An 11955-nucleotide genomic window follows, 5' to 3' on the forward strand; every position below is an offset into this window, starting at 1 on the left:
CTCCACCATACACCGAATCGTATCCATACCCCACATCACATATAAATCAACATAACGAAAAAAAACCCTCTACACCACATATTATGATATGCGATAAAGCCCAGACCCTAGGGGAAAATACAGGCAAATACATATTAATATCGTGTCCGCAAACTATCGAAAAATACTTAAGTCCATACCATGCTCCCTTTCCCAATTGCGATATGTGATAATGCCCGAACCCGCCTATATTATTCACTGCAACTTATATTAATATTGAGTTCAGGGCTTATATCGCAATCTTAAAGTTCTAAAATCATGCCTCATGCTAATACCGATTGGGATATGATCGCCGATTGAGATATTATCGCTGATTGTGATATGCAATATAATTGGACCTACAGAGATTATACAATGCAATTAAATTAAATATTGCGTCCGCACAATCGCAAAGCTCCAAGAGTCATGCCTCATTTGAATTACGATTGTGATATCCTTCCTCATACTGATTGCGATATGACGACATCCTCCATGTAATACTCCATGTCATCACCACGTCACATCATGATGTCATTTGTGACATCACTGCCACGTCACCTAGGGACCTTGCAATCGTAAGTTTCAAAGGGACACTTATAATAAATTTTTCACCCCAGTCGATTTGCGATTGCGATTAAGCCACCCGAACCCGATACAATAGTTAAATGGATACGAATGATTGCACATTCGGGCTTATTGGAACTTTCATATTCTTGCATGTTTCTTTTCCCTCGCTTCGAACATCGATTGCAATATAAAATCCTGACTTGCCTTGATTTAATAAATGGATCAGATCAATGACAGATAATGTTTTCAGACCCCCTGCATTCAATTTTAAGTTTCTCATGGGGGGTCCAAAAAGTGGTTTTCCCATCTAATCTTATCTCTACGTATCACTCATCTATTCTTTCAGACTTCCCCCTTCACAAACCACTAAGCCTCCCGCTTGTTTTGCGATCTGCGATAACACATCATTCGCCACGTCATCCTCCACGTGGACCTGCCACATAACTCTCCACATCACCATGACGTCATCCCAGACTTCGTAATCACAAATTTAAAAAGGTCACGGTTTATAACAAGCCATCCAAATTTATGAACGCTAATGGCGATGTGATTTTAAAAAGGCCCACTTTGAATTTTATTTGAAATACCCCTGATTTTAAATCGATTGTGATTTTCAGTTCTACCTCAAATTTTGATTTGATTGTAATTGTTTTATGATCTGCCCCAAACTCTAATTTTAGATTGAGATAGACCGTAAAGTCCACCTCCTCACTCCACATTCCTCCTCATGATGGTTGTATAGAGAATTTATTGCAACTCTACGTTTTTCCCGATTTCCTACAAAAGTGATTTGTTTCAAATAAAACTCACTTATCGGTTTCATTTATTTCCAGCTTATTTATTCCTACTTTTCTTGTTCAGGTTCATGAAAGAGGAAGACAATTGTGCTGATAAGTGGCATATCAGTTCAAACAAGCAGACAAACATCCAAAAAATTCGATGGAACAAATGAAGTTGATGAAGACAGCAAACCACTTTTAGAAACTTCTATCAAAAAATTGTTTTCCTTTAAGAATTATTGGAGGGATCTATTTAAATGCCCTCAACGCTCTACATAATAGATTCATTTGTTTGCTGCTATTTAAGATTACTTGTTGTATGAAATCAAGGTCCCGAATTTTATGAAGAAAGGCTTATGAAAGCTAGCACTAATGTACATTCATCCTTTTCTCAATAGAACAAATCGAACATTGTTTAGGAATTTTCATAAAGAATTTTGAGAAGTTGCATTACTGTACTCCTGGAATCATCTTTGTGAGAAGGAATAAACTGCTGCTATTTCTTTTATGAGTTTAGAAACATGCATCTAGTATTTCTACCACTTTACCTATGTTTTGTTCATAAATCAATAGTGAAATTATCTTTCCAGATTTCTTGTTACATGGTATTTAAAAGAGCAGTGTTACATGTATTCATTTCTGATCATGATTTCATTAATATTTTAAATACATGTTAAATAATTTTCCTTCATATTATGAATGTGATATGATTTATACACATTATTTTGATTAACTATTTAATCAAAGTAATCATCTTTAAATATTTTCATTTCCATTGGTTTTTGAGCAATCTATATCATCATTTACTAAGGAAAACCATTATAGATCGCATAAAGATAAATGTTAAACAATCTTGGGTTATAGAATAGATTAATGCATATCTTTTGCATTTAATTAATTACTACAAATCCATCTATTTCACTTTACTATAATTATTACACACTCATTCAATCATCTTTCATCGGGAAAGTGGTCCCATACAATCCAGTCGGAGCCACTACCTAAAAGGAAAAGGAGTTATCTTAAAGTCCATACTGGGTGGTTTCCCCCCTATGTTGAAGCAGCAATTTTTGAGGCCTCAACAATTTTGGCACTAGAAGGAGCTCATGTAGACTATGAATGGCAAGTAAGTCCAATCCAAAAACCAAAGGTCATTCCAAGAGTCATTCTCCCTCCAAATCTCCTACAACTTCCAGATGCCCTCTAGAATCTCCTACTTTTAGATCAGGAGTTGTACAATCACCTCCCAAGTCTCCTAGAATACTTCGTGAGGTAATCCCTATGGATTATACTCCAAAATCACCATAAGTTACAGATTTTATAAAGAAATTGGAAGAAGTCTCCATTTCAGCAGAAAATCTTGAATCATCCGAAGATTTTGAAGGCAAAATAACATCTATTTTTCAAGGAGTTGGTGTTCTAACTCAGTCCCAAAGTGCAAAACTTCACATTTCACATTTTGAATTTCCACTTCAATTTTTCCAAATGAAAACTGCTACATTAGATTCCCAAACATCTACTAGTGAGATTACCTCATTCTCTCATTCACCAACATCTCCATTTCTTCCTTTTTCATTTCCTTTCTCTCTACCATTCACTTCATCTATTTCCATTTTCTATACACAAACAACTAGTGCTTCCTAAAGAAGTACTATCATAGCTACCAGTTCTTCTTTCATCACATCCACCTCCCCAACTATTACAATGGCAGCTAGACCATGGTCCAATCTGGGAGTTGTTCAAATGCGAACACCACTTCATCCTCTACCAAAACATCGTGAAGGATGGCGTCCTAAATTCAATCCTAATTATATGTTAACCATCAATCTCAATGAGGTATATGAAGAAGACGTTGTTGTTAGAGTATTCCTACACACTCTTATAGGATCAGCAGGGTCTTAGTACTTTTCATTACGAGCCAATTCTATTACTAGTTGGGGTAGTTTTGAACAATTTTTGACTAAATTTGGTGATGATCACTCAACCGCATCTTGTACCAATGACAATTCCAATTTAAAAACGAATTCAGGGGAAAAGATAAAATATTTCAGTTCCAGATTTAACAAATTGTTAAATAAAAACCCAGCTACTTCTAGACCTAGTGTCGATGTACAAATTTAATGGTATATTTCATATCTTCCTTCTAACATAGAAATTTTTGTAGATAGAGCTAATAAAAATAACTTGGTAGAAAACATAAAAGAAGTTTTGTCTGTAGAGAAGGGGATAAATGCACTGGAAAAGAAAAAAGATCAGGAAGACAAAAAATTAAAAAGAGTTACATTTAAGGATGAAGCTAAAAATAAATCACCTAAATATCCCTTTGATCTTGAAGGCTTACAACAATTCCTTAAAACTTTATCTAACGAGATGGTAGAGATTAAAAAACAAGTAGTTGAATCCTCTTCCAAAAATCCCTTTAGACCATTTAGAATAAATCAGCCACCTAATCCACAACCTCCAGACATGATCTCTAGTGTAGAAACAAATGATGAAGATGAGGAAGAAGCATCATTTTTTGCTGATGAATCCCAAGATGAACAAATAGCCGAGTTAAATGGAATGTGGGATTTTATTCTTCCTATTTCTAATAGTCAAAATGAATATGAAGGATTACCTATTAGCACAAAAATCAAATCCTATAAAACCAATTCAAAAAAAGAAACCTTCAACTTCCACTGCGAAAGATAAAGCTGCTTATAAAAAATCCACTTCCACTTCTCCCCAAGAAATTCCATCTTCATCCAATTCTCCATATTCACCTAGAACCTTAGTAGTTTCGGATACTATTGAGTACAATATAGTTAAGTATATGAATAAAATAAAAGCAAACATTTCCCTTCATGAACACTCTAAACTCAAAAAACAACATAAATTTTTACTAAAAGAATTGAATGTAGTACTTGCTTCTCCTCTTCCTACTGTTGTGGTATCCAAAGATTCTAATGGAATGGGTAAACCTCCTGGTCATCCATTATTTGACTCCTCTGATGTTATTCTGATAGATGAAAAATATAACTCACATACTCCTTTTCTTTTGACTTTTTAAATATTTAATAAAAATGTAGATAAATTCTTGGTAGGTTCACGGGCTTCTTTGAATATCATGTCATATTCAGTTTGTCTGAAATTAAACATGTCACCAAAAAAACTCCATTTAACATTGTGCAAAGTGATAGGACAAAATTCAAAGTTATAGGAGAAATGAATTCAGTTATTATTAGATTATCTTCGAATCCTGAAGTTTGTCAAATAATTGATATACTTGTTGTTGATATCCCAGAATTCTACTGTTTAATTCTTAGTAGAGATTGGTCAAAAAAATTACACAGTTATTTTTCCACTGATTGGTCTCACTTATGGATCCCTTTTAATGGAAAGTTGAATCAAATTAGAATCAACCAAGAAAAACATATGAAACATTCAGTAACAGAATTCGAAGGTGAAAATGAGGCAGTAGTATTTAATAATAACATTCTTGGAAAGTACTTTACTGAATCGTTTTTTGAGAATTTAAAGCACAAACGTCACCATTTCTGAGTAATTTTGTAACTTCTCAAATTGAAATTGTTTCACAGACACACTTTTCTATATGTGTAAATATGCTAAAAAAACCATTAGTTAATTATTTATTTTGGACATCGTATTTTGATGGGTCGAAATCAAGCGATGGTGCAGAAGCGGGTTGCATATTGATTAATCCTGAAGGTGTGAAGAAAATGCTGACTTGTAGATTGGAATTCAAATGCACAAATAATATTGCAGAATATGAGGCATTAGTCCAAGGTATATATAAAGAAATTAGCCTTGATGTTAAATGCCTTCAAGTTTATGGAGATTCAGAAATTGTAGTTAAACAAGTACAAAACATGATGCGTTGTATCTCTACATACTTGAAACATTATCATTATTTGGTACCATCCCTCACTTCACATTTTTTAGCATTTAACATTTATGCTATTCCTAGGATTCAGAATGCTAGCGCTGACCTTATTGCTAACGTTGCATCGAAATTGATCCCATCCGAAGGTTACAGTCCTGATGGATTTTCCGTAGAATTAATCTTTACACCATCCATTCTCGATAATATCACCAACTAGGGGGTATTTAATGATGATGAAGACATTTTAAGCTTCTTAACTTCTGAAAAATCATATGATAACCAAATAATTGATGAGGATGAACATGTTGATAAATTAAAATAGAAAATTGATGATAATCCCATACAAAAATCTGTAGTAGAACTTGAGGATCTTTATGATATAAAAGAGTTACTAATTCAAAACTATAGAGTTCAACTCTGAGATTTGAATTAATAAATCTTGGGACAGATCTTATACCTTAGAATGTCAATTTAGGACTTGGTCTTTCATCTGAAGAAATATTATCCTTCATTCAATTGTTTAAAAAATATAAGGATGTCTTTGCTTGGAACTATGAAGATCTGAAAACATACAATCCCAATGATATCAAACGATAAACCTAGACAACAGTGTTAGGTCCTATTCTACTAGTGTAACCCCTTATTGTTATTAGTGCAACCCCCTTATTGTATTATTGTGCCCATATAGTCCCCATGTTGTTATTATTATTCCCTGTAGAAGCCCACTATTGTTATTTTTGTGCCCCTACAATATTATTGTTATGTAGGCTCTAATTGTATTGGGACCCCTTAAACTCCTATATATAGAAAGGAGGTCTTATCATTTGTATCATCAAATAATTTTTCATTTTTGTAATGTAAAGAAGGTTTCCCCCTCGAAGAGGCTGATTTTGAAGTCATCTATCTACCATTTCTATCTTGTTGTGGGCTGGTGTCATAACATTTGGTATGGGAGCTTTGGATTCTAGGGTTTTGTTGCTCCAAATAGGTCATCGTGGCATCTTCGCTATATCTTTTTCACTACAAAGTTTCAGAAGCTACAAGAAAAACCCATTTGATCCAAAATCGTTCTGAACCTCGGATCCAAATTTCAGATCTTGTATCACTATATTTTTAGAGAGATGATCTGATGAAGTTAGGATTTTTGCAACCTCCAAAATTCCATCTCAAACTGGTCATCGTGGAATTTTCGCTATAATTGTTTTTCTATGAAGGTTCTAACTCTGAAATTAAAACCCATGTGATCCGAAAATATTGATGAAGCTCGGGCCCAAATTTCAGATCTTGTTTCGCTATATTTTCAGAGATGCAGTCCAAGAGATTTAGGATTTTTCCAGGCTCCCGAATTACATCCCAAACATGTGACATTGGGAAAATCATCATAGCTTTCCCTCTGAGCATAAAATTGAAATTTCGTAAGAAGTTATAGAAAGAGGACACACTGTACATTTTTTTATTGTTTTTTGATCTGAAGGTCGAAACAGTGACACGTCGCACTTTGTACAATTTATCTCTACTCAAAAAGTATATAATCAGGTCATCTTGGGATATTGGGCATAACTCTTTCTTACAGAATCCAATTTTGATAAGATTGGTGGCATTGGAAAGAGGATGCAGAGGGATACTACAGATCACAATTTCAAACCTTGGAGATCTGAAATTTCAGAGATACAACATATTCAAGATCAAGCTGCTAAAAGCAAGAAATAGAATGACTCGAATTAAGAGAATCGAAACACCTAGTAAGAAAAAATGGATGGGTTATTTGAAGAATGTGATCAAAGATAAGATAAATAGTTTTATATGTGCCATGGAAGCATATTTGAATAAATGAATGGAAGATTTTAAGAAAGACATGAAAGGTTTGAAGGAAGGTGGGACAAAACTGCTACAAGAAAGGCCTCCTAATGACAAAAAGGTAGTAGAGGAAACTCATGATGACAAAAAAAAATGGTCATCATGATTTCATAGAATTTAACACTGGATTAAAAACCCACCATATTCAAAATATTGATATGAGGAAGTTTGATGTCAAGGATCCCATAACATGGATATTATAGATCGAGAAATATTTTGATCTACATGATGTGCAACTATTACAAAAGGTAGATATTGCATCTTTATATTTAGAACCGAATCAATTTTTATGGTATAAAGGGATTTATTCTCGTATATCACTTGTCACCTGGTCAATTTTCATGGAGGAAATGATAGAACATTATGAGGAAAGAAAGAGAAACACCTTTTTTAGCCAATCAATGAATCTCAAACAAAAGGGTTCAATGATGGAGCATATTGAGGACTTCCGAAAATTAAATATAAGGGTAAAAGATATTCCAGAGGAGTATAGGATTGATGTGTTCATAGGGACTTTAAAGGATAACATCCAACATGAGGTTTTCCTTTGGGAGCCTGATTCATTGGAGAAGGCATTCAAGTTGGCAAGAAAAATGGAAAGAAAAATTATGGCAACAAGGAAGCTTGCCACTCACAACTATAAATATGGAAGTGTTATTTCTCCTATCCTTTCATCACCTACAAGGTTGACACCACAACAATTGGAAGAAAAAAGAGAAGAAGGGCTTTGTTACAATTGTGATAGAAATACACTAAAGGTCATAAGTGTGCTGAGAAGAAATTAATTGACATAGATGGGGAAGAGCAACAAGAAAAGGAACAAGAAACATCAAAAGAAGAGGATATACACCAGGAACCAATCCTAGAGAAATATGAAATGAATATGACCATATCTTGTAATGCATTGACAGGAATTACCACTCCTCAAACTCTAGAGATAGAAGGGCATATTAAATAGAAAAAGGTAATAGTGTTGATTGATTCAGGTAGTACCCATAATTTTATTCATTATAAAATAGCCAAGGAATTGAATTGCTTCCTATATCCAGCACTAGAGTGTCAAGTAATGGTTGCAAATGGAGGAACCATAAATTGCTCTAGAAGTGCTATAATATCAATCTATCCATGGGAGAATATGTCTTGAATAGTCCAATGCTTTCCATTCCAATGGTTGGTGTGGATGTTGTACTAGGAATCCAATGGCTACAATCTTTGGGTGCAATAGCTTTCAATTTTCAATAAATTTTCTTGAAATTTTTTTGGGAAGGAAAGGAAGTTGAATTAAGGGGTATCGAAGGGAAACCGGGAAAGATAATTAGCTCTAACAACATGAAAAAGGCTTCTAAATAAATAAAAATGGGGCGTAATTGGACAATTACGTTCACTCGAGGTTCCCACATTGAAATCATCTATTTCAAAAGATCTCCAAAACATTTTGGACAATAATTCCAAGGTATTTTAGACTACTAAAGGCCTCCCAGCTATTCATGATTATGATCATGCTATTCATTTGATTCCAGGAAGTGTTCCTTGAAACTTCAGGCCTTACATATATCCATATGCCCAAAAGAGTGAAATTGAATGTATGGTTGCAAAAATGCTAGAGGTTGGTATAATTCAACCTAGTCAAAGTTCTTTCTCTGCTCCAGTGGTATTGGTACACATGAAGGATGGATCATGGCGCATGTGCTCGAATTATATGGAGTTCAACAAACTTACTATTAAAGATAATTTTCCCATTCCTGTCATTGATGAATTATTGAATGAATTGTAGGTTTTAACCCTGTATAGAAATTACCTGCATACAAATTCTAAAACACAGAAAATAAACAATGTGAGAGCATAACACATAAAACACATATACACAGAGATTTTCCCCTCGATCCCAAAACCAAGACTACCAGCTTGATTTTTCATTATGTTCCTTTCAATGTTACAATACATATTTGTACATGCCGAAGCATCCAATACCATGGATTGAATAACCATCACGTCCGAAACCGTGTGCGAAAATCATGCACGAAACAATAGGTGGGTCCACCCAACCTAACATAGGGTCCAAAACCAAAATTTTCCAGGGCCCTGCCCCAGACCCCATAGAGTGGGGTTACCTACACCCCTCAAACATCTTGTGACCCCCCCACTACACAATCAGTGCAACGAAGGGGGGGCTTTGCCCCCCTTCTAACCTTCCAGTTAACTACGTGGACTAGTCGTGGAAAGAATATAACACAACCCAACATTCTCCACTTGTTGTTTTATTTCCACAAGGGGCCACAAGAGAGCTTAGTCATTTATCCAGCCCTGCAATGCCCATTGTTTCTCTACACCAAGAGAACTTCTCAGATCTCACAGATTTTGTCAATGCATCTACGCTATTCTTCAAAGTGTCCACCTTTACCAGCAACACCTTTTTTTTCTTCTATCATATCCCTCAAAAAGTGATACTAAACATTAATGTGATTTTTCTTTGAATGATATGCCGGGTTCTTTGCCAAGAAAATTGCAGTTTGGCTGTCACAGTCTATCCTTATAGCTCCCTGTACTAACCCCATACTTGAACATAATCTTTGCAACCAAACTGCTTCCTTGCTTGCATGAATAACTTCCATGTATTCTGCCTCTGTAGTTGATAGTGCCACTAAAGATTGTTTCTTACTCATCCAACTGAATGCACCTCCAAATAGGTTAAAAACACACCCACTTGTATATCTTCTCTGATTCAGATCTCCAGCCCAGTTTGCGTCAACAAAGCCATGAATATCCAACACTCTGTCCAATCCTAGTCTTCCGTGGTAGCACAAACCATAATCACTAGTGCCATGCAAATATCTGAAAACCCTCTTCACTGTTGTCCAGTGCTCCTTCCCTGGTTTTGACATAAACGTGCTCAATACTCCCACTGCATTTGCAATATCTGGTCTAGTATATACCATTTCATACATCAATCTACTGACTGCACTTGCGTATGGAACACTGGACATGTCCTCTTCCTCTTCTTGTGTCTTGGGACACTGTTCAACAGATAACTTTACACCTACAAGAATAGGAACCTTCACCGATTTACTATCCTGCATATTAAACCTCTGCAATATTGTCTCGACACACTTCCTCTGGTTTAACCGGAGCTTCCTCTTTGTCCGATCTCTTTTAATTTCCATGCCCAAAATATAGTTTACAGCAGCAAGATCTTTCTTGTCAAATTTGGAGGACAATCAGGTCTTCAAATCTTGGATAATTTCTTTGTCATTTCCAACCAGCAACATATCATCCACATACAAGACCATATAAATAACACACTCACCAATTAATTTAATATACACACAGTGATCTCCTTTGCTTCTCGTGAAGCCAAGTCCCCGTATAAATGTATCAAATTTCTGATACCACATCCTTGGTGACTGTTTTAACCCATACAGAGACTTATTTAACTTGCATACCAGTTCTTTCTTATCCTTCACCGCAAAACCTTCAGGTTGCTTCATGTAGATCTCCTCTTCCAGATCCCCGTGAAGAAATGCTATCTTCACATCCATCTATTCTACCCCATAATCAAAAGCAGCAGCAACAGATGATAGTAATCTAATAGAAGCTACCTTGGCAACAAGAGAAAAAATATCACCAAAATCAATTCCCGGCACCTGGGAATAACCTTTTTCTACCAACCGAGATTTGTATTTCTCCACCTTCCCTTCTGCATTTTTCTTCTTCTTGAACACCCATTTTTTGGCAAGGGCTTTGCTTCTAGCCGACAACTCCACTAGATCCCAAGCCTCATTTTTGTGCAAAGATGCCATTTCATCAACCATGGCCTCTTTCCAGAGTTTGCCATCCTCTAAATCTACTACTTCCTTCATAGTTCTAGGATCATCATCAGTAATAGATAAAGCAAAATTTGAATAGAATGTAGATGGACTATACCTTTTTGGCTGCCTTCTTTCTCGAACTAATCTTCTCACACCCGGAGTTTGTGGCTCTTCATCTTCTGATTCCTCCTCTAATGTAAAGTCTGATTCTTCCTCCTTTAGCTCAAACTCTATCTTCTTAGGTTCCTTTGGTTGGACTTCATGTTTAATAACATCTTTCACCTCTCTGAACACCACATCTCGACTGTACACAACCTTCCTTGTTACTGGGTTCCAAATATTATAACCCTTTAAACCATCCTTATACCCAATAAAGATGCACTTTTCATATTTACTATCCAACTTGGTTCATTTCTCCTTTGGAACATGTACATATGCATCACAACCAAATACCCTCAGATGTGAAAGAGAGGGTTTCTTACCAGTCCATACCTCTTGTGGAGTCTTATCCTCCAACGCTGATGAAGGTGATCTGTTGACCAAGTAACATGTTGTCTCCACTGCCTCTGACCATAATTCCTGTCCTAACCCGACACCACTAAGCATGCTTCTTTCCCTGTCTATCAACATCTTGTTCATTCTTTCTGCAACTCCATTTTGCTGAGGTGTATATGGAGTAGTCTTCTGTCGTGCTATACCACACTTCTTACAGAATTCTTCAAATTATTTACTACGAAACTCTCCACCGTTGTCTACCCTCAACAGCTTTATCTTCTTCTCTATCTGGTTTTCTACCAGAGCCTTAAATTCTTTACACCTGTCAAAGACTTCAGATTTCTTCTTAAGGAAATATATCCACGTATTCCTTGAGAAGTCATCTATAAATGATACATATTACAGAGGCTTACCCAGTGATGGAACCTTCACAGGTCCAAAAACATCACTATGCACAAGCTCTAATATCTGTTTCGCCCTCTTACCACCAGAGGGGAAACTCACCCGATTCTGCTTCCCATATACACAATTTTCATAGAAATCAGAATCC

Source organism: Pinus tabuliformis, chromosome X, assembly GCF_031772625.1.
Source record: "Pinus tabuliformis cultivar Carrire ecotype Pingquan chromosome X, CPIR1, whole genome shotgun sequence".
Taxonomy (NCBI): Eukaryota; Viridiplantae; Streptophyta; class Pinopsida; order Pinales; family Pinaceae; genus Pinus; species Pinus tabuliformis.